This window comes from Lichenostomus cassidix, chromosome 1, assembly GCF_008360975.1.
Source record: "Lichenostomus cassidix isolate B80296 chromosome 1, HeHo_3.0, whole genome shotgun sequence".
NCBI lineage: Eukaryota > Metazoa > Chordata > Aves > Passeriformes > Meliphagidae > Lichenostomus > Lichenostomus cassidix.
Window position 1 is genome coordinate 34,307,259 of NC_139479.1, and position 26,803 is coordinate 34,334,061.

A 26,803-nucleotide genomic window follows, 5' to 3' on the forward strand; every position below is an offset into this window, starting at 1 on the left:
AGAGGGGTGTGCATTTCAGGGGAGAGCCAGGATTATAAGCAGCATAATCCTGGGTTTTAGACTGGGCTTCAGAATGTCATGCTTCTGGAAAAATGGCTCAGTGCATCAGTTCACAGAAGAGATTGGCCAGCTAAAATGCTGTGCATAACTTCAAATTTTATGTCTATTTCTGACCACACACTTGATGCCCATGGGAGTGCAGATAGTGGGTGGTGCACTTGCAGGAGTCTGTTTAGATCAAGGCACACTGTTCTTGAGGCAGAGCTCCTGCCTGTCCCAGCAGCCTGCCTGGCTTGCACCCCAGAGGCATCTGAGCTACGGCAGAAGAGGCCCTTCACGAGACACTGCTGGGTGTGCAGGTGCTCAGGCAATGCCATGGACCTGGTCCAAAGTCAAAACCCCTGGAGTACCAGATCCCTTTTACTCCAGTCTGCTTCTGCTGAGCTAGTGCAGATGTAGCCGTAAAAATCCACATCCCATCCACCAAATTTAGAATATTCCTGCAGCTCTTTAGGTAAGATTGGACCTTTTTGAAAGCATTTGGGAAGCATAATCCTTAAGTAACGTGGCAAAGATGCTATGGAAACATACACGTCTTATGGCAAACCACAGCATAGGTTACCTACCCATAAAGGTGATGCTTACACTAGTAGGTAGAGAAGTATTCCTACACTCCCTGACCCATCTCTGTAGCCCCTTAATCTGCTTCTCTGTGTCTGGAAACTGAATACTCAGGCAGGACGTGTTCTGTGACACCCTCACAGTAGATGCATCAGCTGCATGAGGAGGTGACCAGCTCTCCTGAACACACAAATGCCTAGTTCATTGAAAACCCAAGCTGCTGCACAGAATAACTTGCTGTTCCCCTTCTGACAGGGAGCTGTATCAAAATCTTTGCTGGAAGTCGGGAAAAATGATGTTTGGCAATGACATGTTGCTTACCCCACAGCAAGAGCTGCAGTTCCCCAGCCCAGCTCATCCTGTCCCCAGCCCTGACCTACATGGTGCCCTCAGGGAATGCTGCAGTGTCTCCTTGTGCAATTCAGGGACACCTCTGCCACTGCTTCGAGTGGCCTGCCTGTATGTTGGACAAGCAGAGCATTTCCACAGAGCAGCCTTCTCATCCAGGCACCTGCACTTGGTGCCTAAAGACAGGCACTGCAGGGATTTGCTCTTCACTTTTCTTTTCAATAAACTGTCTCCGATAATTGCCTTGGCTTTAGAGTTGAAGGCCTCTGGAGTAATGAACAACTGTTATTTCTAGTACAATGGGATCGTTGCCTATAATGTTATCCCTTAATTGCTTCTGCAGTGCAAATTATGAAAAGCAAGAATATCCAAATATAGAGACACTTGGCCCTTGTGACAGGAAATTAAGGTCTCTTCTCTGGCACTGCTGCATGCCCTGAACTCCCACTCAAGTCAAAATGAATTACATACATTCAATATTTTGAAAAACAAGCTCTTAACCTCTACAAATGAGCTTATAGAGTTCATATTGTGTGTGTTCTGGCTATCCCTATAGATGTTCACTCCTTTTTCAGACCCTACTAATCTCCTAGGCATCCTGGTCTCTTCAGAGTTAATAGCAAAACTTGGCTGAAAAGGATGAAGTACATTTTTTTTAAAATAATGAATAAAACTGTGGGTGTATTATCTTTTGAAGTTTTACTGGTTTGGATTGCTCAATGGGTTATTTTTTATGGTAAAAAAAAAGCTAGCAAATATTTCTGTATCATCCACTATATAAAAATCTCTTATCTTCCTTCCTATTTTTGATACCTTGAGAGCCTACCATTTTCAGCATCTTGGATAAAATCTTTTCCAGACCTGCTCATTCTTTGCTTTGGTGCTGTACTCCTCAGAAGCAATAATAACCAGAACAAACTTAGACTTCTGAGAATGAGTGTGTTATCTCTACAGTGCAATTTTAATATTTCAAGAATTAAGAGTTTAAATATTTAATTTCCACTGTGAAGTGTCTGAAAAGCATGGTATTGTCAAACAATGGTGGTAAACTGCTGAGGAAAGCTCCAATCCTTCTCTTACTGATGTCAGTGGGAATTTTGCCAGGAAGCTCAGCATGATAAGGGTATAGCCCAAAGTAATCAGTTCCACAGATGATTACATGAAAAGCCCTTCATTATAGCATGATGATTGAGTATTATTACAGTCATGAGACACAGACATCTTCTGGAACCAAAACCAAGAAAAAGAGTGTATTAAGGCTATTCCTCCTCTGAGTTGGGACTGTTTGGCAGCAGCCTTTCATCAGATGACTTTTCACATGTTAGCACAGCTGCTTTGGTTTTGGCCACAACCTGATATGCACAGCAAAATGAGCCCAAATTTCCTGTTCCACAGTTCCTCTCTGCTGAAGGTCTCTCAGCCCATGAAGGCTGTGTCATTTGGTAAGTAAAATATTTTTGGCAAACTCAGGAACATTGCACTTTGTTGTCCATCTTCTTGCTTCAGTTCAAGGGCACATCTTGCTCCACAGATGCCTTTCCCAGGCTGGAGAAGGGCAGGTAGCTAACACTTGTGTGTGATGGCTGATGTCTTGATGAAGGGACACTGTGACACAGATGCCCAGAGCCAGACCGCTGCTTCTGCAGCCTCCCCCAGCCTGCCTGGTGCTCGAGCTGAGAGCAGGAGGGAGCAGGCGGTTACAGCCACGAATTGGGCACTGAGGGCACGGATGATGGCTGCAAGCTAATGGGGTGCCTTTGCAAACACATCCAGGATCTTCACAGTTCTTCAGGGCGCATTTGTTGGGCAGATACACTGATGAAGTTTTGCACAGCTCATCCAAGAAAGTGAAGTTGCACAGAACCCTGCAAAAGCAAAGTCTGTATGAAGACGGGAATATGATTAGAGTTTGTATGAACTTTGGATTAAAGTGTTTTATTATTACTTATATATAAGGATGTTAATTTTCTCTCTGTTAGTTGGGGTCAAACAGAAGCCTGTGCTCCCTATTGAAATCAGTAATTTGGCAGCTTAGAAAAATCTGTGTAATAAAGACAAAATGTAAATATTTATAAAACATGCATAGTCACATCACTCAGTGGTACTAAATCATTAATAGTGTCTGGTTCTGGTTTGTATTGTCACAGGAAGCTGCAATGATGACAGTGGGAAAACATACATCCACAGCAAGTTTTAGGTACATTTTGGGGGGGATTTTCATCACTAAATTACTTAGGAGAGAAGTTTTAATGGTGCATTTTAATTTATTTTCCACATTTGTATGTTGGTTACATTTCTTATCTGAAAGGAACTGTGAAACTCTCCCACTGCTTCCTGCCTGAAATTGCCCTCTGGATTGCAGTTCTGATTTCACTGTCATGACACATGTTGTCAGGCTTTGTCTCCTCTTGAAATTATCATTAAAATGGTACACTGGCAAGAAGCCCCATTTGTAATGGTCAGGGATTCTGAAATATTTTCAGTTATTTTCATAATAGCAGCTGGAAATTCCCTGAAGCTATGCATTTGATTAAATACCTTTTCTACCTGCAGTCCTCTGAAACAGTGGTAGAAAATCACTGCTATTTCATTTTAGCCTCTCAAGTGATGAGCAAAAATCAGTTGCCTAGCAAGCAGAAGTACTATTGTTCGTGTTAAAAGGTCAAGACAAAAATGTGCTGAAAACTTTCTGGATACTTATATAAAGAGATACTTTATGACTTGGGAGTCATTTATTGCAAAAAAGAGTCTGCATTTGACCCTCTGCATCCTTCTCTCACATACTTCATGTCACTTGAAGGAGAGGAATAACTATTTCTCAAACAAACATTCTGATATTACAGAAAGATAACAACTACCTCTCAGTTTAGATAAACTCAGAAATGTGCCTAGAAAATAATTTGTCATCTGCTATAGAAATGTCAGAGTTCCAGTTTAAGCAATAGCAGTATGAAATCCTTTTCACTCTTTGACCATGTACTAAAAGAGCCAGCAAATTAAAAGCTGTTATGTTTATTTTCTATAGGCAGCTACCACATAAAAATGTGGTAATACTTTTCATGGAAATCCATCAGACACTATAGATATTACAGTTCAGAATATACCATCTACTCCAACCTATACTGTGCTTCAGTTCTCAATATCTTTGTACTGAGCAGCTCATGTGTTACACGTTACAGACATGCTGCACCTCGGGTGGATTTCTGAGGTGCTACAAGCTCAGTTAGAGTGCAACATTAATTTCATACAGAAACCTTTGGAAGTGGGAGCTCAGTCTGGGTTTAGGCTTTGTGCAGATCTTAGTGGGAGAGTATAGAGAGAATCTATGTGCTTTACTCAAATAGACTTGGCACACCTTTGCCTCCCACAGTCTGGAAGTGCAATTAAACTGCCTGGCTACCATCAGTGTTTTAAGAGAGGGGGAGTGGAGGGAACCTCAGCTACCTCTCCTGTGGTTTTTAAGATAAAGGAAAAATTTCTAGGAAAAACAAGGGAGAGCACAGCACCTCTGTCACATATAGTGCAAAGCTGTCCTGTCAGCCACACTAGAAGGCATCACTGCATCCTGTGTCTTCCACAGTGTAACCAGAAAGTCCGACAGACAAAGCTTTACTTTGCTCTCACACAAAGTAACAGATCTGTCTGGACTAGGCAACCAAGGTGAAGCAAAATGCTTCCCCTTTCCTTATCTATTGCTATGGATGCATAAAAAGTGGATTGCACATCAAAACATGAGGAGGGAGAAAGAAGCTTCTTATCTTTAATAAACTCTCAAACTTTGCCACCAAGTTTCCAAAACCAAAATACTTTCTTTCTTTTCTTTTTCTGCCTCATCTATCTCAACCCAGACCAGTTAATTCATATCTGGGTCCTGTGGTGAGCTCAGTTGGGCTGGCACAGCCTCTGGCAGCAGCTGAACTCCAGGCAGGTTCAGCATCCCACCTGCAGGGACTCTGGCAGAGTCAGGACTCTGGCAACTGATCCAGAAATCTAAGTGGCTGTGAAAATGTTCACAGAAACATTAATATAAAATTTCTTTTGTGTTATTAATTATTCTTTCCCTCCAACTGTATTGTTTATATCAACCATTTCTAAAATTACTGTTTTGGAAGAAAATGCACTTGCCATTCTCACAGACTGGTTTTTTGAATTGATCTTTCTCAAAATCATAGAATAACAGAATCTTAGAATGTTTTGGGTTGGAAGGGACCTTAAAGATCACCTAGTTCCAACCCTCCTGCCATGGCCAGGAACACCTTCCACTTTACCAGGTCGTTCAGGGCCACCATCCAATGCGGCCTTGGACACTTCCAGGGATGAGACATTCACAACTTCCCTAGGCAACCTGTTCCAGTGCCTTACTACCCTTATACCGAAGGATTTATTCCTAATATCTAATCTAAACCTGCCCTTTTTCAGTTTGCAGCCATTCCTCCCTGTCCTATCCCTACAAGTGCTTGTAGAAAGTCCCTTTCCAGCTTTTTTGTAGGCCTTCTTTAGTATTGGAAGGTGCTACAAAGTTTCCCCAGAGCCTCCTCCAGGTTTAACAACCCCAACACTCTCATCCTCTCTTCATCGGAGAGGTGCTTTTGAACACCTTAAAAAACAAACCAACTAACAAAAAGAACAGGTAGAGAGGTGTTTATGATCTAATATCCTTCCTAATCACCACAGTAACCTGAATCTTCTAGAGAAAATTAGCATTTATCTCTTCCCTGGTGTAAATCATTCTAGCCCACTTTCCCAATTTGCCTGATGGCAAAATATTGCTAAGCAACACCATACTTGTAGGTCAACTGCCACTTCATGACTATGCTGATGTCAATTTTTTTAAGGCCCACACTATATTTTTTTCAAAGATTATGTTGCCTTTTAAGAGCATTTAAAACTACTTAGCTAATCTGCCTGCTGTAATACTAGCTCTTGCTTAGTCTAAAGCTGCGTTGCTATGGCTGAGTATTGCTTGGAGTGTCTAAATATTTGGAAGTAAAACCAGCCATTTTCTTCAGTGGTATAATGAAGTATGGTATAAGATCAAGCCTGATTTTAATTATAAGTTGTCCTTTCTCTTACTCTGCCTGCCTTCCCTGTTTTTCATGCCAACAGCAACTGTTTAATTTGACTTGAAGGAAAGCTAAACAGCTAGCCTGAAGTAGCAGATGAATCATTCTAATGTCTGATAACTTTCCCAAATAAAGGCCTCTCTCTCCATGAGCAAATGTCAGTCTCCATCACTTAACAAGCTTATCTGAGCCCATGTAGTGTGAGCAGGGACATGCTCACACTGAAAAGCTAATGGTGGGATTTTCAGTGTGTTGCCAAACTGCTGAGTAGCACAGTGATGTTGCTGATTTCCAGACAAACTTCAGCACGCAGCCTGTGCCTGAGCAAGCACTGAAAAGTAACAGGTATAGAACGTATTGCAAAAGTTCCAAACCATGCAAACCCCAAAAGTGTAAGGTGCTCCTCAGTGGGCCAGCACTGGTGCTGGGGCATCTCCTGCTCTTGCTCTGCTCAGGTGCCCTTCCTGTGGGAAGCCCTGGCATTGCCCTTACAGTTTCATCCAGACACTCACCTACTTCAAAGTGCCGACTAAATATGGGTTTTCATAAAAGTAAGCACTTGGATACAGCACAGACACCTTTTTAATGCCAAGTATCTCATTAATTTGTCAACTTCCTTGCAAGCAGCCCTTGGAGTAGCGAGAACAAGCATGGGAGATAAAATTCTCCAGCGACCTATGCTGGTAAACCAGGACTTCCAGAGCCAAGTGCTTAGGGCTGTGAGTTCAAGCAATGCTTGGCTTGCACCCAAGCCCCAGGGAAGCCCAGGCAGAGCCATGGAGCAGCAGGTTCTCTATGCCCAGGCAGCAGGTTTGCTGGGCAGCATCTCCCTCTGGAGGCTCTGCCCAGATCCTGCTCCCCAGCACCAGCCTAAGCTGGGCAGGAAAGCCCACCCCAAACCACCACCCAAATGTGCGGCTTGTGCCAACCTGACTTCTCTTAGTGCATTTTAGTGGATGTCTAGCTCAAATAGTATCTTCAAACTAAAAGAGCATTCTGTAAAATTAGTATTTTAGGAATTGTTTTCCTAATCTGTAATCAAGTCTAACCTTTCAGGATAGTAAAATGCTACTTTTCCTACAGTCCTGATCATTAGACACTCACTTTTCCTAAAAGTATGGGGAGGCTAATGGAATCAGATGAAATCAAAGTCAAAGCTGAGGATTCTATGAACAAAATCTAATGAAATACAAACATGACAGTTGTCATCACTGTCACAGTATTTACAGCAATTTTCTTGTTGAATTATCCATGTGTTTTCACCAACACAGAGGCTAGTCATTTAAACCATTTTAATTATATTTTTTTACTGCTGTCTCATTTTTATTTGTTTGGGTTTCTTATTTTTACTAGACCTTTGATGGGATCTATACATACTGAGGTTTCTCATACTGCTCTGAAGCTACATTTAGATTTTGACAACCTTCAAAAACTTCAAGGTGATCCTAAAAAAATTGAAAAGATAGAACCAGAGTTTTCACAGAGATCCAATAACTCCAGTAAACCTCTACAGAGCCTCAGGATCTCCCTCATCACAGGGGCAGCAATACTCTCCCTGATTTTTTTTTGATGGAAACCACGGAGCTCTAGCATGCATTCAGCATGATAAAAGACTGAAAGTGAAAAATTTCTATCCAGCTTCTAAAATGTCAAGTAAAATGTCAGATAGCACTGCAATAAAAAAGGAAAACCTAACATAAAACAGCAGCACTCTGATTAGCATGTTGCTCTCTTGATGAATGTCACACATTCAGCAAAACCACTGGGCTTCTGAAATAATGAAGTAGTGACTGGGTGAAAAAAATCACTGTGGTTCACCAGTAATTTTCAGGATAGCTCCTTTATGAAGGGAACCTTTGGATACTTCTGTAATTGGATGCATCTTAGGATCCAATTCTCTCATCAAAGGGTAGATATTAAGATCTCACTAGAGTCAATGAGACCTTTATGGATCTAAGAAGAAAAGTTGTCATTCATTGGTGCTCCTCTAGGGAGAAGGGAAAGTGAAAAAAAAAAAAAAAAATTAATGTTGTTCAGCTGATGGAGAATGACAGACCTTTCTAGACATGGTGATCCAATGTAATTAAATTAGATGATGGAAACCTCTCTTGTTGCCACTCAAAACAGAAGATCCAAGGAAGAGTAGCCATCCTAAAAATCATTCTTTACGAATCCCACAAAATATATCCAGTGAAATAGACTCCTGAACTTTATCAAAGACAAACCTGAACTAAACCCTGCACAGAAAAATTTGTCTTACCAACATGGAAAGTGACCCTTGCAAAATACATCCTTGATTTTTTAATTGATTATTATTATCACCCTGTAACCCTAGGGAAGTCTACCGTGGATCAGGGAAACACAAGATCAAGGATGCTTCTGGCATCCTTGAATTTGTAGTCAAAGCAGACGACTCATGAGATGTGAAATAAACTATGCCTTGCAATTTTTTTTAGCTATCTCATTGCAAATGTTCCTGTCTAACTCCTAACAGCTGCCACCTTTCACGCAGTCCTCCAGTAAGCTGTTTGTCAATGTTAGTACAAGTGTTTACTCTACCAAAACCAATCTTCTCTTTTTCAACACAGTGCTTTGAGAGACACAATGTAGAATGTTTTATTACACTCTAGACATATTACAATGTCTAGTAATTTTTTTTTTTCCTCAGAAAGTTGTGCCATTATCCGATATGATTTTGTCTTTCTAAATTCACATGTGCTGGTCCACATTTGCTCGTACTTCAGGTATTCAAAGACATCCTTTTCCACCATTTGTATCAGTAATTAACCATGGCTAAACAGGCAACTCACTGAATGGCAATGGTGGGATTCCTTGCTTCAGTATTTAAAAAAATTACATCATTTCTCTCCTGTACATTTATTGTCTATTTGCAGATGTATTGTCTCTTTAGCTAGCTACATAGGTGTTTTTATTCAGCTGTTTTTCAACCAGTTACAAATTTCCAAAATTCGTTATAGAGGATCAGACCATTACTCTGACCTAAGGATCTTGTGCAGGTATTTTTAATATAATTTTTAATAATTTATAGAATTTGTATGCAGTTCAATTGGTACACGATTACCCCACTTCTTTTTTCTTTTTGACAGACTCTGTAAACATCCCATTTGAATTCTCAATAATTTGGTATTTATTGCTGTCTTTTTACTGTCCAATACACTGGAATGCCTAAAAAATCCTGACATTTTTTGGCATCAGCTTCCTTTGAAGTTCAACAGGACATAAACACCCTTTGCCTCTTTTCACAGCTGCACCCACAAAATATTGTGCATTTTTAATACAAAAATAATCACTTTGTGGAAAAACAGCAACCCAGAGGGCCAAGTATCTAATTGCTAGATTAGAGCAATGTGCTCATAAAGAACAGAACTGTTGAATTATCTATATCTAAAATGACACAAATTCTCAAATCATAAAACCACAAAATTTGAGCAGTTTGGTGATTTCCCGATACTAGGCATAATTAAATTAGATTTTACAGCTATTGCTATACACTTTTAGAACTAAAAATGTATCAAGCACAGGATGTTGCTAGATAAAGAAGAGTTATCAAACATGAAATACCCATGATGGAGAGCTTCAGTTGCTGGTACACAAGCTGCCCAAATGTCAATGAGACAGAGTTTATAGATGCAGTTTCTGGACTCCACCAACGATTGCTTCATTCAGCTGAAAAGCCTACAAAACATGGGAAAAATCACTTTTTGGATTCAATTCTAAGTAACATTTTGGAGTATGCTCGGAGGGAGTTAGAGTTTGAAGCACTCAAAGCTGGAGCTTCTGGAAAACTCTGCATCTTACAAAAAAAATCCACATTTTTCTGGCAGCCATGTGTGACCAGTTTCACTAGGAAATGACAGTAAGAGCACATCAGGATAGCTTCTAGACTGCACCCTGTGCTGCTCAAAGAGAAGCCCTCTCACTCTCTCTGCGACAGCTGTGTTTTGTGATCCAAGGTCTACAAAATGGCAATAACCAGCAGTCTCATTTTGAATACATGCTCTTGATCCAAATCAAAACACTAATGTAGATGCTTTCCATTAATCCCATAGATTGGTAGTTAAATCCTTCTACTACAGGTTTGCAATGTTGCTGCTGTGTCATGGTGCTCCAGTTCTTCACATATTTTATCTTCAGTAAATAAAATCAGAATAAGGCTTAAAAAAATATAGCTTGACAGAGTGAAACAAAATTCTGAGTACCCTGAAAGTGCAATTTACCTTTTTGGGCTTTTGGCTTGAAAGAAGGTTTTTTCTGAAATAAACAAGCAAAGCAGGAACCTTTTCAAGTGAACTCAAGCATTTCACAGACCTTGAGAAAGACTGTGTCAGTAAGGAGTTACCACTGTAGAAAAATAGAGCTGGAGAAGGGAAGAGAAAGGAAGCCAAACCAAGCCAAGGGAACAGAAGGCAAAGCAAGGCCAGAGAAAGCACATCATAGATCGTCATGAATTCTGTGATGTTTGTTATCTCAACATGTTTGGTATATAAAGCTCCCAAGTGCAAGATAACTCTCACAGATCTGTCAGGCAGCTGTGTTACACCCCCTGCCTGCTCACCTCCAATGCTACAGACTCTGCTGGGCTGCAGCCAGAGCTCCTTCCTCAGTCTATCAGAGACTGCTGAAGGAAGGCAGGTATGTTGATAAAGCCATATAATCTCAAAATTCACTGGGGCCAAAAGTGGATCTGATCAGGGAGAGAAAGGGGCTCAGTAGCATCCATTTCCTTATGTCCTAGCACTCCTGCATGCTCTTATGGTGCTCTCCGAATCTCTCTGGTTTTGCTGCCTCCTTGAAACAGCTCTCTCTGTGCAATGTTCTTCTGCCTCCCCAAGTCTTCATTTCTTCCATGCGACTCTCCTGCTCCCAGACTTTATTAAAGCAGTGGATACCCTACTGTATCAATTTCTCAGTGCCTGTTACTAACTGGCTGGTGGAAATATCAATTGAAAATATTTCAGTGGTTATTTTTAATGGCAAGACATGAGTTGTCATAGACAAGTACAGAAATAAAAGTTAGACATCCTCAGATTATTTATTACCTTTTCCCATTGAAAGCAAACCTTGGTTAGATGATATAAATCTAGACCTTGTAACTGACAGTCTAAAAATTTCCAACAAACTGGTGTAGGAGAATACATGAAACACACAAACATAAAGATTTTCTATGTCATATGCTTCTGTATGTTTCCACCTATATTTTTGTACAAATAATGAATGCATAAGAAGATCATTTCCCCATTAAATGCAAAAATGAAAGTTCTTGCTGTAAAAATGCAGACAGACAAGTTTCCCCAGGAGGTAGCTCTGGTTTAGGATGGATTAATCTGTTCATTATTATTCTTTACAAACTGCAGGAAACCTGACAGATAAAAACTGTTCCAAGATCTGTGTTTTCACTCTCAGTGATGCTTGTGCAAAAGGAAAAAAAAAAATATATATATCTTGGCAAGACAGTAAGACACCAACATAAGCTCAAGGCTATTATTTTTCTACATAGATTTCAGTGTGAAAATGATAGGAAAACCAAAATAATTTTCAAGCTGCTAGAGGGTACTGTCAACTGTGAAAAACAGAAAGACAACTATAAACATAATTATTCAAGTGTGCTCTCTCAACTAACAGGAAGATTTTGAAGGGCTAGCACAGAATTTTCTAAACATGTTTTTTTTCCTGATAAGAATGACAGATCGATAGTAAACAGTTATGGTGCTTTCATTCTTTGCAAAATTCCTTACAAAAGAGATATTAACCAGATTGAATTGGTTCCCAGCAGAATGCACGCGAAGGGCAAGACCTTATGCAGTTTTTAACTTCATTTCTTCAGGATCTGTGTTAGATGTTTTGTGTAGCAGTACCTTCTGATTTGAAGCAGTAGCTTCAAATTTGCTTGGGATAAAACTGTCACTTAAGACTTCAGTGGAAAATCTGCAGGACTGAAGAATGAATATTTGGTCCTTAAGCATGTAAATGAAGAGGTCACATTTGAAGTATTTTTCCTTTTGTAATATGAAAAAGGAGATTCCCAAAGGATCACTTGTGTGCTGTCACTGGTCTGTGAGCTGCTGCAAAAGGTACATGCCCTGGAAGAAAAAGGTACCCACTGCTGTGATGGCACCTGTTGCTGTAGCTGCTGCTCTTCCAGGTATATGGCAAAAGAGGGCAGTGGAGCACTGTGCATTTCAATAGATTAAACTAATGATCCCTGCAGATCTGTTCTCTACATTTCTTTGCTGCAAAAATTATTACAATACCTAAAAAAGGAATCATGTTGTATTAATAATATCCAGACAGTTTAAACAGAACATCTGTTTTGCTTTCACTGAAAATGGCATTTCTTTCCTCGTGAGCCCTGTAATCAATAGATTGAAACCTCATTACTTCCAAATCTCCAGTCCCAGGAGGTATTGCATTTTCACCCACAAACAGGATTCTCCATGTTGGTTTCTTTTGCATTACCTCCTTCACATGCACTCCAGGGAAGTTTGCATTCCTCTCTATTACACATCTCTCCAAGTTTAAAACAGCCAACAGTAGTTTAGGTGTCATCACATGGAATGGGTTTTGTTTCCTTTTCTGAGTCCCTAACAAGAACCTGTGTTGGTTTCAGCCAATGTACCATGGCCAGTCATTTCTCATGTTGGGCTCTTTCTTAATTTATTGAGCAGTTCTACCTTCTGAATTCTTCCTAAGTGTTTCTAGACTTTGTCTGTTCCATATCCATTTCTAAATGTGTTCATTTGTGCAACTTTAAATGTTCAGCAACATCATTTGTTGTTCCCATATTCAACAAAAGAGCTTGAAGGTCAAAGGTACCTTCAAACATTTCTACTTTTACACTGTAACATAATCAAATCTGAAGTTTGGGGTTGCTTTGGTTTCTCAGTTGGAGTCTAGGATGATGCTTCCTTTTGCTAAAAGTAGCAGTTCCCACTTAAGTCGACACAGATAATATGCTGTTAAAAATAATGACATATTATTTAAGAGGAATGGTCACAGTAAGGAACCCTGCCCTCTCTACCCAACAACCTTCTTTCATCTTGTCAAAAACAGCTTTTAGTCTTTAAAATGACAAAGGTTTCTTGTGTCAATATATTCCTTGGGATGGCAGTGCTCTAACCAGATTTATTAACAAAGCTCTTACTTTACCATTATAAGCCAAAGGTTGGTACTCCAATGTCAGTCATTTCAAAATCTCACATTTTATTTAGTGGCTATAACATGTCAGCACTGTCTCCAATGCTCCTTTGATGCAAAAAGACAAGGGGATGTGACAAGACAAACTTTGATGTGCTACATCCAACCTGAAGTCTGAATTATTTATAAATTTTTGGAAAATTACATAAAATGATAGTGTATGATATGCAATCCATTACCACAACATTCTCAGATCAAAACACAGTAATCATCAACATCATTATCTCATTCCAGAGGACTTTCAAGGGCAGCTCACTGGACTGGGATACAGAGAATCAGTTTATAAGCCTGGTTCTTCCACGGTCCAAGCAGAGAATTCAAGGAAGTGTCCTCAGCCTCCTCAGCTTCAGTTTCCTCTCCTTTAGAGCAGGGAGACTAACACCCATCTTTTCTGTAAAGTGTTTGGACATCATGGTGTACATAGTTTTTGTATTTACAGTATAGAGGCTGGATATTATTTCTGTTATTACAGTTTTTATTCTATTTTTACAGTGATATTGCATTATTCCTACTACTACAGTTTTCTGCCTCCAGGGTGCTAGGTCTTGAACAAACACAAATGCAGACTGGTGAAAGTCGACTGCTGTTTACATTTGAAAAATATTTTAGAAGTGTAAGACCATCCTTTCCACACCAGTGCACTGAAACTTACAGGAAAATCAATAATTTTCTCTACGATTGACTTGGCCTTTTCCAGTAGATCTGGCACAGTTAAAAAGGCATAAACCACCCTCAAATAAAAACAGAAAAAAACTTGCAATAGTGCTAACTGTGCAAAAGTGTAAGCTTTTTTTTGTGATATATTTGTAGAAATATTTTTATGCTTTGGTTAACTCCAAGAAAGAAAACCTTTCTTAATGGAAGAAATATTGTTTAATTTTTGCTTTTATTTATTGATTTTGTCTTTAACTAAGTGATAAAGCAATATAGTACTTTAGTGATGTACCTAACAAGCTAAAATTAACTCTTCCTTTCTCCTCTCCTTAATTATTCCTAATTGCCTGATATACTTTTCTGTACAGATATGTCTTTAGACTGATTTTTAATATAAAACTATGCACTAGGATTTTATTGTTTGCACTTTATATCAAATTACAAAAGTTTATATAAGGATAGGTAGAGAGAGATAGATAGATAGATAGATAGATAGATAGATGGATGATAGACACACATTCAAAAAAACTAAGAGCTGAGCATGTCCAGGCCAGATAATGAGGACATTCCACATATTAAAGCTGAGGATTCTCTTGAAAGAGAAAATCCTTTGCCCGAGGTGCTGAGTAGGAAAGGAAACAGGCATGGGTTGGTTACCGTCTTGACCAGAGATAAAGCCATCCAGAAAGTAAATTCAGAAGTGCCTTTAATTTGCAATGGAATTTATTTCCATTCTCACTCCTGTTGGTATGAGTATAATGAAGAGCCATAGAAACTTCACATTGTCAGGAGCCCCAAGAGCTGCTTTTGCAAACCAAGTGGCTTCACCCTTCATTTCTGGGGCACTGACCCAGCTCATAAACTGTGTAACAAACTGTACCAAACTGTACCTAAAATTAAGCAAAAAAAGGAAATCAAGATCTTTATGGTGGCAGTAAGCAAATGAAGTGACCACTTTCAATTTAAGCATCATTGGTAATAAATGTGTGCACATATGTTCATTTGCATAACATCTCTTTAAACTCATGATAACAAATCCTCTTGGTGCAAACCTCAGTGTAACAGATATTACACAGAATGTTTTCAAAACCAGAACCATTAAAATTGGTAAAAAAGGAAACCAGCAAAATGCAGGTAAATAAGAAGATTTACATGTAGGTTTAAATTTTTTAAAAAATAACTTTTTACACATGGAAAAAAACAAAATCAAGCTTTCCTTAGCAAGGACCATTATTCAAAGGACAAATTATTCTGGGCCACAAGTGCCATCTGCTACTATTACAGCAAGGGAAAGAAAAATGTAGTCACTTTCTGCTTTGAAAGCGCTTATTCTCCTATCTTGTGAGACTCAGAAGTGATGATAATTTCGCATTTTTCAATCTGTCCCCTATCAGGGCACAAAACCTGCTGCCTACATGTGAGAAAGGAAATCCAGGAGATTTCCAGGAGAACAGGTCTGGTGGGAAGAGGATGAGGCTGGTAGGTGGCTATAGGGCTGCATGTTAGGATAAAAAAGCATGAAGAGACCGTGTTGGAACTGAAATCAAGCAATAGACACCATCCAGCCAGTTATGAGAGAGACATTACACTCTTACAACATAAGAGTCCTGAAACTAACTTGTAACTGAAATGGTAGGGGAAAAATAAATGGATTTCACAGTTTAAGCAACTGCTGTACTCATACAAATGTAGGTCAAAAAGAAATGAAGTTACAGTACCAGTGCAGGAATCACAGGAGTGTAAAAGAAAGCTTATTCAAGGGCTTGATTCAAACAACAGCTATCTTTAAAATGGCAAATTAGGAAATGCATTTTACTACACAGACGAAAATGTTATTTAATAAAATATCAAATAAACAGACTGCTACATGCCTATGCTAGGTCACAACATCAGGTTGTTTGATAAGGCACATCACTATAAATGTTGTATTGTGCATCTGAGCTTGTTTTGAAGCCTGCATCAAAGAGTGGCTGCCACAATACCGCATGTCCTGATGCCACAGCTCTACAGTTCCACTCCTAGACAGACACTGGAGAGCCTCTAACAGGGTAGACTCTTCTCTCTGTCTTCAAACTGTCTCTCCACAGGAGAAATGCACCTGGGGTTTGCCACTCCCCAGAGGATTTGCCTGACATCCATCCATCCATCCATCCATCCATCCATCCATCCATCCATCCTATACTATATTCTAATCTTCCAGCCCCTAGCGAGGTATCCTACAAAACTTTTCCCACCTCGCAAAGCGCAGCTACCACTGGTACATCCCATCCGGGATGCTGCCTTTCAGTGAACCTTGTCATTGCTGAATCTCAAGAGGCTTTTAGTTATTTTTACAGTTATCACAAGAACCTTTTGATTTCCCTAATCATCCAGAGGACCACAGTGTGTATAAGAAGTCTAGTTTGCCTAGCTGACTAAAAAAAATAGTAGCCTGATATCCATAAGCTTATCCAGGAATGACTCCGTCTTGGTTCATACAGGTTCTGAGGAGTGCTGATTCTTTCACTTTTTTTCATGAAATCTGCTGAACTAAAGGCACACATTACATAGCTACATTTTTTCACCATATATCATGAGCATTTATATTTCATGAGGTAACAGCTTGCCTTTTATTTTAGCATCATTTTGTATAGAGCACACATTACACATTAATAAATGTTAATAATTCTAAGATCTGTGTATTACATCAATCATCGCCAAATCAGCTAAAGAAGGGGTACTTGGCTACAGGGGCTGAAGAGTGACAAAGGTGGCTGGATGTCATCCTAGCTGCATTGCTTACTTGGTTGCTACTTTCTGCAGTCTGAAGGAGGACTCCAGCCATTTATTAACGGATAGTGCTAACAGAAATTGGCACCACTCCACTGAAGTCAGCTGAATGTTTGTAACAAATGAACAGCTCCTCCACAGCAAGCAAAATTCTGCTTTCCTTTATGTATCATACCACATGCCCATAGGATTTTGCCTACGTGATTAAAAGAGAATGACTCACAATAGTGGCTGCAGTGTCTTCCAAGCCAGTCCCAGTCTTGTCTGTTGTGCTCTACCTTCCTTCCAGCTGACCTTGTTTATGTGGCCAAAAGTAAGAGAAGAAATCCTTGGCTGATAACAAAGGTAATACTATTTCATAATACCATCACAAATTTATCCTTGAAATTCACAGCACTTCCAACACGCAGACTGAAACTAAATGAATTTGGTATCATGTCTTGTTCCTGGGAAAGGAACAGTCAAACATTTAATTTCCAAAGGCAGTAGGTTCATAGAAGTTCTGGACTAAATACATTACATATACTACCTATTCACCCGAATACTGCGTAAAATTTTAAAAAGGGAATCATCATGTGAATTTAATAGACAATACAGGACCATATTGCTTCATAATTTAGTTTTAGAACTAAGAGAGCTTTCATGAACTCAAGTAAAAATCAAGTTTTCTCTTCCACTTTTAATTTAAAATCTCTCCAGGCTTGTAAGCCCACATGAGAGAAAAAATTAACGTCACTTCAAAATTCTCAAAAATAGCAGTTTATGCATTCAAATATGTAAGTTTTTCCTAGGCTCAAAATGTTTTCATCATGATTTGATACATCTCCAAGTGAAAAAAACAACTGAGATATAGAAATGTGTCTTTTCATGTGTTTAATAAGGGGGGGGTGGCAGTGAGCCTGTATATGCTAACATGAGAGAATCACTGTTTAAACCACTGACAACAGATGCGCTGCAGCCCTCATTTATCTTGGATTTGCACTGAAAATAATCACTCTTGATAGCTCAGTCTTGTAAATTTGGATTACACTTAGGTGTATAATGAAATGTCAGAATAAAGGGGATCCACTACCACCTTGTGCAGCTTCCCTGCTCTCCCGTGAGTCTGCCCACCATCCAGACAGGCAGGTGGATATCGCAGCACAGCTCTGAGTGTTCAGGAGAAGGCTTCTTCTACCTGGGAAGAAAAGGTACAATGTCCTTTTGCATTAATTGCCTTTTTCTCTGGTTAGTAATCTGCTCTCCACCTCAATATAAGCTGTGAGTCGCCTAGGTCTGAGATGACAGGTTGGGTGTTGAAGCATGCCATTCCCATGAGATTGTTTTTCTCTCCAAAGCAGTTCACATTTAAGCCAGGCAGTACCTGAAAATCCTACTGTTCCAACGACCCATGTGGGCATGACAGTTAATGTAACGGGCTTTGTACAGCTGAAGACAAACACAAAGATAAAAATTGGACCAGATTATGGAAAAAAAAAATTATACTACACAAGAGTTTGCCCAGCATGATTATATTATAGTCAGAACTATGTAACTGAATTAATTTCCAGTTCCTAGAAATGTGCTGGAGTCCCCACAGAGGTGTAAGAATTAAACAGACTATAAGTACATTGTGATTTTTACTTCCACCTTCAGGCTACTTTTATCTGTGAAGGCTTCAACCTCCACCTATGAGCACAGGGATCATTCTGCTCTAGTGGTGCACCACCAGGTACCATTTCAGTTCCAGACCACACCACATCCATGAGTGCTGTATAGGAACTGTAGATATAAAATGTAAGGATGACCAGGACTACTGAGAACAGATTCCCACTCAGTCTCAATCCCAGTTCTGTGTCTCCAGCCTTTTGGTTTACCTGGCTAGCACACATTGAGGTAAGGAAAGTGCGTAACAATGAGCCAACCAGTGCTCATTCCCACAGAAAACTCTCAAGAATCCATGCTTGATAGGATTGTACAAGGATGCTAGGAGAGATCAAGTTGGAAGGTACCTCAGAAGGTCTGCCTGTAGTCCACTCTACTGCTCAAAGCAGGGCCAGCTCTGAGGTCAGATCATGTTGCTCAAGAGGTCTTAAATACCTCCAAGGATGAAGACTGCTCTCAACTCCAGCTCTGGAGGCTTCAGCACAGAAAAGACATGGACCTGTTGGAGCAGGAATGACCAGGGGAAGATATCACCTCCGCTATAACAGACTGAGAGATGGGTTTTTCAGGCTGGAGAAGAGAAGGTTCCAGGGAGAGTTTATAGCAGTTTTGCAGTCCCTAAAGTGTGCCGCAAGAAAGCCGGAGAGGGAAATTTTACATGGGCATGCAGTGATAGGAAAAGGGGGAAACAGCTTCAAACAGAAAGAGATTTAGATTTAGAAAAGTTTAGACTAGATCTCAGGAATAAATTCTTTACTGTGAGGATGGTGAAAACACTGCAACTGATTGCCCAGGGAAATTGTGGATACCCCGTTCCTTAAAGTGTTCAGGGCCAGGCTGGATGGCGCTTTGAGCAATCTGGTCTAGTGGAAGCAGCTCCTGAACAAATTCAAACACAAAAAGGAAGCCTACAGAGGGTGGAATTAAGGACATGCACACATTGCCAGCTCATGTACCCAAAAAAAATTTGTAGAGTTCCTCAGTCTTCTCCGTGTCCTGGGAAACCACCTTCTGGAGAGAAACCACATTATTCTTAGTCCTCCTTTTATCACCCACATACCTATAGAAGTTTTTTTTGTTGCCCTTGAGGTTCCTGGTCAGACTTAATTCTATCAGGGCTTTACCTTTCCTAACCTTATCCCCAGCTGCTGGAACAATCTCATTGTATTCCTCTCAAGCTACCTGTCCTTGCCTCTGTAGGCTTCCTTTTTGTGTTTGAGTTTGTCCAGGAGTTCCTTGTTCATCCACATAGGCTGCCTGGCATTTTTGCCTGACTTCCTCTTTTTTGAGATATATTGCTCTTGGTCTTGGAGGAGGCAATCCTTGAGCATCAACCAGTTTGCTTGGGCCCCTCTTCCCACCAGGGCTTTATCCTACCAAGCAGATCCCTGAGAAGGCCAAGGTCAGCTTTCCTGATGAGCAGGATAGTGAGCTTATCATGCCCCCTCCTCAGTGACCTAAGGATCTTAAACTTCACTGTTTCATGGTCACTGCAGCCAAGTTGAGTTATGATGTATCAGTCAGTACAAACATATACTGATATCTTTCTGTGTGCTCAGTGTCTTCCTTTTATCTTCACAGATAACAAGACTTCCTTAAACTCCCACCCAGTGACTGTCCCTATTAAGCGTGTCAGAATGGTGTTGAAGTAGAAAATAAAAACAAGTTGTTAGAGAGGAGATTGGTTGTAAACTTATTTTTAAGCCCATATATATACACAGATCTCAGAAGGGAGATGATGATATTATGTTCAGACATGCATTAATTATAAGAACTATATAAGAAACATGCACTGCAGGTTAGCTAACTATGTTATAGATCCCATGAAGAACACAAGTTGATGATGAACTTGTTTAATTTTTGCTGTAGGTATCACGATGACTTTGTTGGGTATTCTTTTAATAGGGATCACAGCACACACAACTCACCACTGAAATGGATACTTAATAGCAAATAAATTTTCTCCATGAGCTCAGGTGTACCCCAATATGCAATAAATATGGAGGTGTTTATTCATACAAAAGTCGCTATTTTTCCCCTAGCCCATTGCTGTATTTCATGCAAACCAAAACATTTTCTTACTCAGGTGTTATATAAACACCATAATGCCCCAAAAGCATCATAATCAGGCAGCAGATTTCACTGTATATAAGTCTTAAGACTCATAACTTCAGGACGATTCTTTCATCCCTTGCACTTAAAAACACAAGAACAGAAGATGTATTACATCAAAGACTGGTACATTTGTATCTTTCAAGAAGATGTTGATTATTGTGGTTTGAGCCAAAATATTACAATTCTGCTATCTGCTCCCTGAGATGCTCTTTTCTTACATATATTTCTTGGTCATAATACGTTGATTACCTAATGGGATTTTTCCCTGGTAAGTAGCGACTTTGTCTCTTTGAGGTCAATGGAAAAAACAAGACATAAAATCTATTTGTTACTAATGTATTCCTTTCAGCCCACATAACCTGAATTACCTTTTCTTCAAAGTGAACAGAGCATTAGCATTTACTTTATGAAAATGATTCATTTATAACCTCAATATTCAATATCAGTCATGTTTGATCATCGAGTCCTCAGGAAAGCATCTGCAATACTATCTAGTTTTCAAGTAAATTCATATTGGACATTAATAAAGTCAGGTTTCAAAAAATAAAGGAAAAAAATCACCCTTGTAAAGATTTGCAGCTTGCTGTAGAGTTGCAAATCTCTAATTCGATCACACAGACTGTACAAATGTATACACATATACATGCATATCTATGCATGTATACTTATATGTACATGCAGTTTCTGTACAGGTAAGTGGCAATTTTTGTGCTCTGAGCTTTTCATTTTGTTTTGCATTAGCTGCATTTTTAAAAATTTGAACACTCTGGGGTGTCTCTTCTTCTGTCTTGATACAATATTTTTCTTTTTTTCCCATTCTTTTGTCTTTCTTGATCAGTCACAAGCGATTTTTTCCACATCTTTCTTGCAACCATAATCCACATTCAAACTATGCTCTACAATGAAACTCTGAATGTCACCTTATTGGTATCCTTTACATATGATTTGTTACTTGTGAAAACATCAGTAAATATCTTTAGTATTTCAATGTAATACATCAAAACATTTAAAATAAGAATTTAATTGTGAACAGCAGACAGTGTTATGAACCCCTCCAAGCCAAAGCTCAAATTTTCTTACTTGGGTAAAATTTTGAAAGTCATCAGAATGCCTCTAACAAGAGCAGGTGCTTGCAACTACATGAACCATAGTAGCAATGCATATTAAAACTAACATGCAAAATTTAAAAAAAAAAAGGCTATTTTAAAGGATTTTAGGATATTTTATTTTTAAAAAGCTAGCTTCATGTAGATCAACAAATAAGCAAGCATGTGCTGCTTTCCAATACACTCATCATTTGGTCAGCCCACTTCAGAAAAATCAATCCGAGCAGTTTGTCTACAAACCGCATTACGCACTAAGTCACAGTTCAGAGGATTAATGCTTAGAAGGAAAAGGAGAAAACACTCATGCATCAAAGAAAAACCGGGGAAAAAGTCATTCATTGAGAAACAGGTGGAACTTTCCCGCACATTTGAATGTCCAATTGCAGCCCTGCTGCGGTGCCATGCAGCAGGGAGGGAGCAGCCAGGCGAGCATCTAATGGCACATCTGTACCCAGAGCAGAGCTGGATCTTTAGGTGAAGGGCAAATGTGCTTGCTTTTCAAACTCCCTTACACCACCACCAGAGTTTGTATTAACATTACCAATGCAACACTGTTATTCTAGTGAAGCAAGAAGTAAGATACGGCCTGCTCAGGCTGCAGGTTTAATACACTTGTTACAGTGACGCTGTATTCCCTAATGCTGCCCCCAAATTTGTTCTGTAAAGGGCATTGCTGGATTCAAGTGTTAGAATCATGGCATCAATTGTACAATTAATCCCAACAATCCTACCTCCGAGCTGTTTATAAACACACAAATCAGGCCAAGTGCTTGTCACATTACCAATAATCTAAGGCTCACAGGTTTTATGGCTGCGAGGAAGAACTACGAAATCATCATCTTGCATAGAACAGACAGTAGAAAATCACTCCTAGACCGAGCCCTCCAGCTATAAATGGGGCTGGAGCTGCGTAAGGCAGATCTTACAGCAGCCTGAAGGCTCTCTACTTTACACTTACCTGGAGGAGAAAAAGTGCAGCTGAGCACTTGTATGACACAAGGACATCTCGAGGATGCAGCACTGTCCATCCTCAGACCTCGGCTAACCTTTCATCTCTGTGGAGACCCTCCTATGCTGGAATCATCTTCAGGGCTCATTTTAAGCCTGTTTTAGGGAAATGGTATAAGATGCACAGAGGGCATACCATGAAGACACTGACTCTTATTAATCCATTTTATAAGGGAGAAAATAGAAAATAAGCAAATCTGTGATGTTCGTTGCCCAGTTACTCTTGCATGCCGCTTACAGAAACTATTTAATAAATCTTCAGGGAATTTGCCTGACTAGGAATTGAGTAAAGAATGACTTATCCAGAAACATACTGCATGATGTGATGAGATTCCTAGGACCATGATATAGAATTCTACCTTGCAGTAGGAATTAATCCATAAAATTCATTACACTTCTGCTGATGAAGTAGTGGTAATTTCACCACCTTTTTCACACAAAAAAGGCAAAGATTTGAAATATTATTTAGCATAATTTTTGAACAGCCTATTAAAAAGCTTTTGGACTAAAAATACACTTTCAGACCACGAAATTACTAATTTTTGCAGTATGGTAAAAATTTCTCCTGGTTCAAGAAGGCATATGATAACAAGTTGTTTTTGCCTTAAACAGAAACGTTACTCATGATGTTACAACCTGCCTTATTGCAAAAAAATATTTACAGGTGATCTATATCTACCTGATGCACTGCATCTCAATCACAGGTGATATTTCAGAGTTCATCTTTGAAACACTGCCATACATTAAAAGAGAGCAAGCTGGTGAAAATTGTTGAGTTGAGGCACAAGTACAAACACCAAACAGAAATAAAATCATCACCAAACTTGGGAGCAGACAAGTAAATAATTATAAAAATAAGGTCTCTAGGTATTCCACTGTAAACAATTTTACCCTTTTCACTGTTTTAGTATCTCTCTCCACTTTAGTAGCATCATGCTGTTACAAATTCACATGCTAATCTGTCAATATATTTCTTACTCCGTCAAAACCGACTGCAAAATTCCACACGGAGCTGCGCAAGGCCAGGACAACATTCTCTTCTATCAGGCATTGCAGCAATAGGAAAAGGTGCCTTTCAGATCTTTAGGGTTTTGCATTTGTTAATACACAATAATGAACACACACAGCATCAAACCAAAGCCAACACATCTGTGACTCCAGCTACAAATCAAATTCAATACTGCTAATCATTGCTCTGTTTATTTTTCAGTTCTGTCAGGCTGGAAAATACCCATCTGAGTGTATACAAATCTTATATGTATATTTATATATAAACGCACATATATTCACCTTACTCACAATAAAAGCAGTCATTAAAAAAAATTCTACATTTTGTCTCCTAAAAACAATATGCTTAAAATAATAAGGAGCCAGCTGGAAACACTAATGATCAGACAACAAATGAATGGACTATTTCATGGTTTCTGCAATTATTAAGCTGATTAATATCAGTTATGATTGGTACTACAAAATATGTTTGGTCATATCAACACATCAGATATTGAATCACCCGCACACATATCTCTTGATATTTAAAGTTTTCTGAAAACCATATTAAATTTGCCACATTTCATCCAGTTCTATAAATAACAGTTTGGTTTACTGTGAAATAATTAACACTAAATGGCAAAGCCTCTATTACTGTCTCAGCCGCTAGCTTCTGCCAGCTGGGAGAGGGGCAGAAGGTGTGCACTGCTGTTAATTCGGAAGGGAACATGTGACACAGCCTGACATGTCAAAGTGTGAAGAGGTTTTTGCCACTTAGGTAAAAACAAGTGTACACTGACTGGGGGGGGTGGGGAAGAAAGATGAAGAAGGCTTGGAGGTTATTTTATTTCCAGATGATTATATGCATAAGGGAAACAGAGCTATAGCCATTTTTAAATGTCTGTAAGAGTTTCCCCCTCCTCCCTCTTCCCTTGCTGTTCAGAGCTGTTGAGTAACAGACATTTCAGAGCGTGCATGGGGAAAGTAAACAAATGCATTGCTACTGTAGTTGCAGGGCAAGGAAACATTGATGTCACTGCTGTTATAATCACATTAGTAGCGTGTGTTAACGGTAACGTCATGTTTGATCAACTAGTCAGGTCAAAAGCCCTTCGAAATACAATCTGAACAGGAGCACAAACCAAAATGGCAAGAGAATCGACTTCCGAACAGTTTCCTCCACGTACAGACCCCTGTTGCAAAGGTGAGCTTTCAGTCACCAATTCTCAATGTCAAATCATCCCGAATCACACAATTACACTTTACAGTTGGCTGGGTCCCTGTTCCTCCACTTTAAATGTGAATTTGATTTTTCTCCTATTCCCTACTGTGCACACGCACCCACACTCTGCGGCATCCGAATACATCCCGCCAGGGATAACGCACGCAGCTAGAGTTTGCTCCTCTTCCTGACAGCTTATCTGTCAAGGACAGAAACAGTTACAGCCCAAGTGTTTGGGACCATTTTTCTTTCAGCGGGTCTTTTCCACTTTAAACACAATGTGTTGCTGTCTCCCCGCTTCAGCACTAAGTATTCAATACAACCAAACAAGAGCAGAAATAGGCACCAACAAATTCTCTCAGGTGAGAAAACAGCTGGGCAGGATACATCCCCTCATGTGTCCCAACACAGTCAGCATGCACACGTTTATCAACTGTGCACTTTTTATCAATATTTTCTGAAATTTTCCAGCTTGAGCATGGTGGTAAACCCTTGAGCATTAACCCGTTTAGAGAGAGTAGCACGTAGGAAATGCAGTGTCAGTGAGACCAGACAAGGACTGCTACCACTCAGAACTTCCCATGCACATTTTTCTGTCATCTCCCCCACTTCCTTCCATCAACCTGGCCCTGGAAAGGAGAAACTCATCCTGCTTCACATGCCCTCCCCGAAGTCTGCCTGCTGGCACTGGCAGTATACCTGACATCTTTTCCTTCATTTTCTGTAACTTCCCGATTTGCCCCTGGACTGATGAAGCATTGTTTTTTTCCCCATCCCCTGGGCTCACCTTTTAGGTCTGCCTGGCGGCGCAGCCACCGCCTGCATACCAATGTGGGGCCGCAAAGGCAGCGCGGCGGCAGCCCTCCGGCACCCGCACCCGCACCCGCACCCTCACCCGGCCGCTCCCGCGGGCGCGCTGTCTTTTGCGCGCTGTCACCTCGAAAAATTTAAAGCGGGGGGACACGGGGACGGGGGCAGGCACAATTTATCCCGGCCAGCAGGACGGGTCCTGCTTGTCCCCAAGGGACACGCATGCCTGCGTGCAGCAGGCACTCAAGCACGCACATCCACTGGTGTGTGTGTACGCGGCGTGTGTATGGGGCGCCTGTGCCACATCCATGTGCGTGCGTGTGCGAGTGCGTGTGTGTTTGTGTGTGTGTGCGAGGGGAGGGGAGCGGAGCGGGAGGGAGGGAGGCAGGCAGCCCCGCCGCACCCGCGCATCCCCCGCGCCGCGGAGAGCGGAGACTCACCGGGTCACCCTGGTCTCTGAAGGTCAAGCTCAGGTTGGTTTCTTGAACGCAGTTGTCCTCCGGGCTCTTTCGGCTCGGTTCTTCGCTCGCTCTTTTTTTTTCTTTTTTTTTTCCTCTTTTCTTTCCTTCCCCTTCTCTTCCCCTGCTCGGCCGCGGTGGCGGCGGCTGCTGCCCGGAGGGGTTCCCGTTGCCGCTGCCGCTCCCGGCCCCGCGGGGGTGAATCCCGGCTCCTAAGCCCTGGCCCCGCGGCGCCGCTCAGATCCCATGGTCGCAATCCACATCGCGGCAGATGTACCACAGAATCACGTAGAGGATCAGCAGGATGGCGAAGATGAACAAAGCCACCAGGATAGCCTTGGTCACCGGAGAGATGAGGGACTGCATGTCACCCGCGGACCGCCGCCGAGGACAGACGACTCGAGAACTACACGGGGGCAGCGAGCGCGGACGGATCCCGCGGCCCCGCCGCCGCCCCCGCCGCCGCCAGCGACCCGGCGGGCACCGGCGGCTGGCGCCGAGCCGGTGGCGGAGTGCCGGGGGCTGCCTCTCTCAGCGCCCCCGCTGCGGCGCTCGGGCGGGCGCGGCGGCTCCCGGGCGGGCGGGACGGCGCGGCGCGCACGGACAGCTCGGCGCGGCGGAGCGCCCGGCCATGGGCTCCGCGGCCCCGCCGCGGCTTCAAGCCCGCCCTGCGGCGGCGGCGGAGTGCGGCCGGGCGCCGGCAAACTTAGGCGCGGGGGCGGCCCATGGGGGACAGGTGTCGAGCGCCCGGCTGCCCTGGAGGTCTCCGACGAAAGCCATCCA

General features: G+C 41.1%; 1 protein-coding gene across 1 annotated transcript in view; it reads right to left on the bottom strand.

The window, feature by feature from the left end:
• Window positions 1-26,511, bottom strand: part of DHRSX (dehydrogenase/reductase X-linked) — a 211,704-nt gene extending 185,193 nt beyond the window's left edge. The window contains exon 1 of the mRNA XM_085056390.1: window positions 26,003-26,511. The gene's annotated coding sequence lies outside the window, so the exon portion shown is untranslated. The remainder of the gene's footprint in view (window positions 1-26,002) is intronic.
• Window positions 26,512-26,803: the final 292 nt, after the last annotated feature.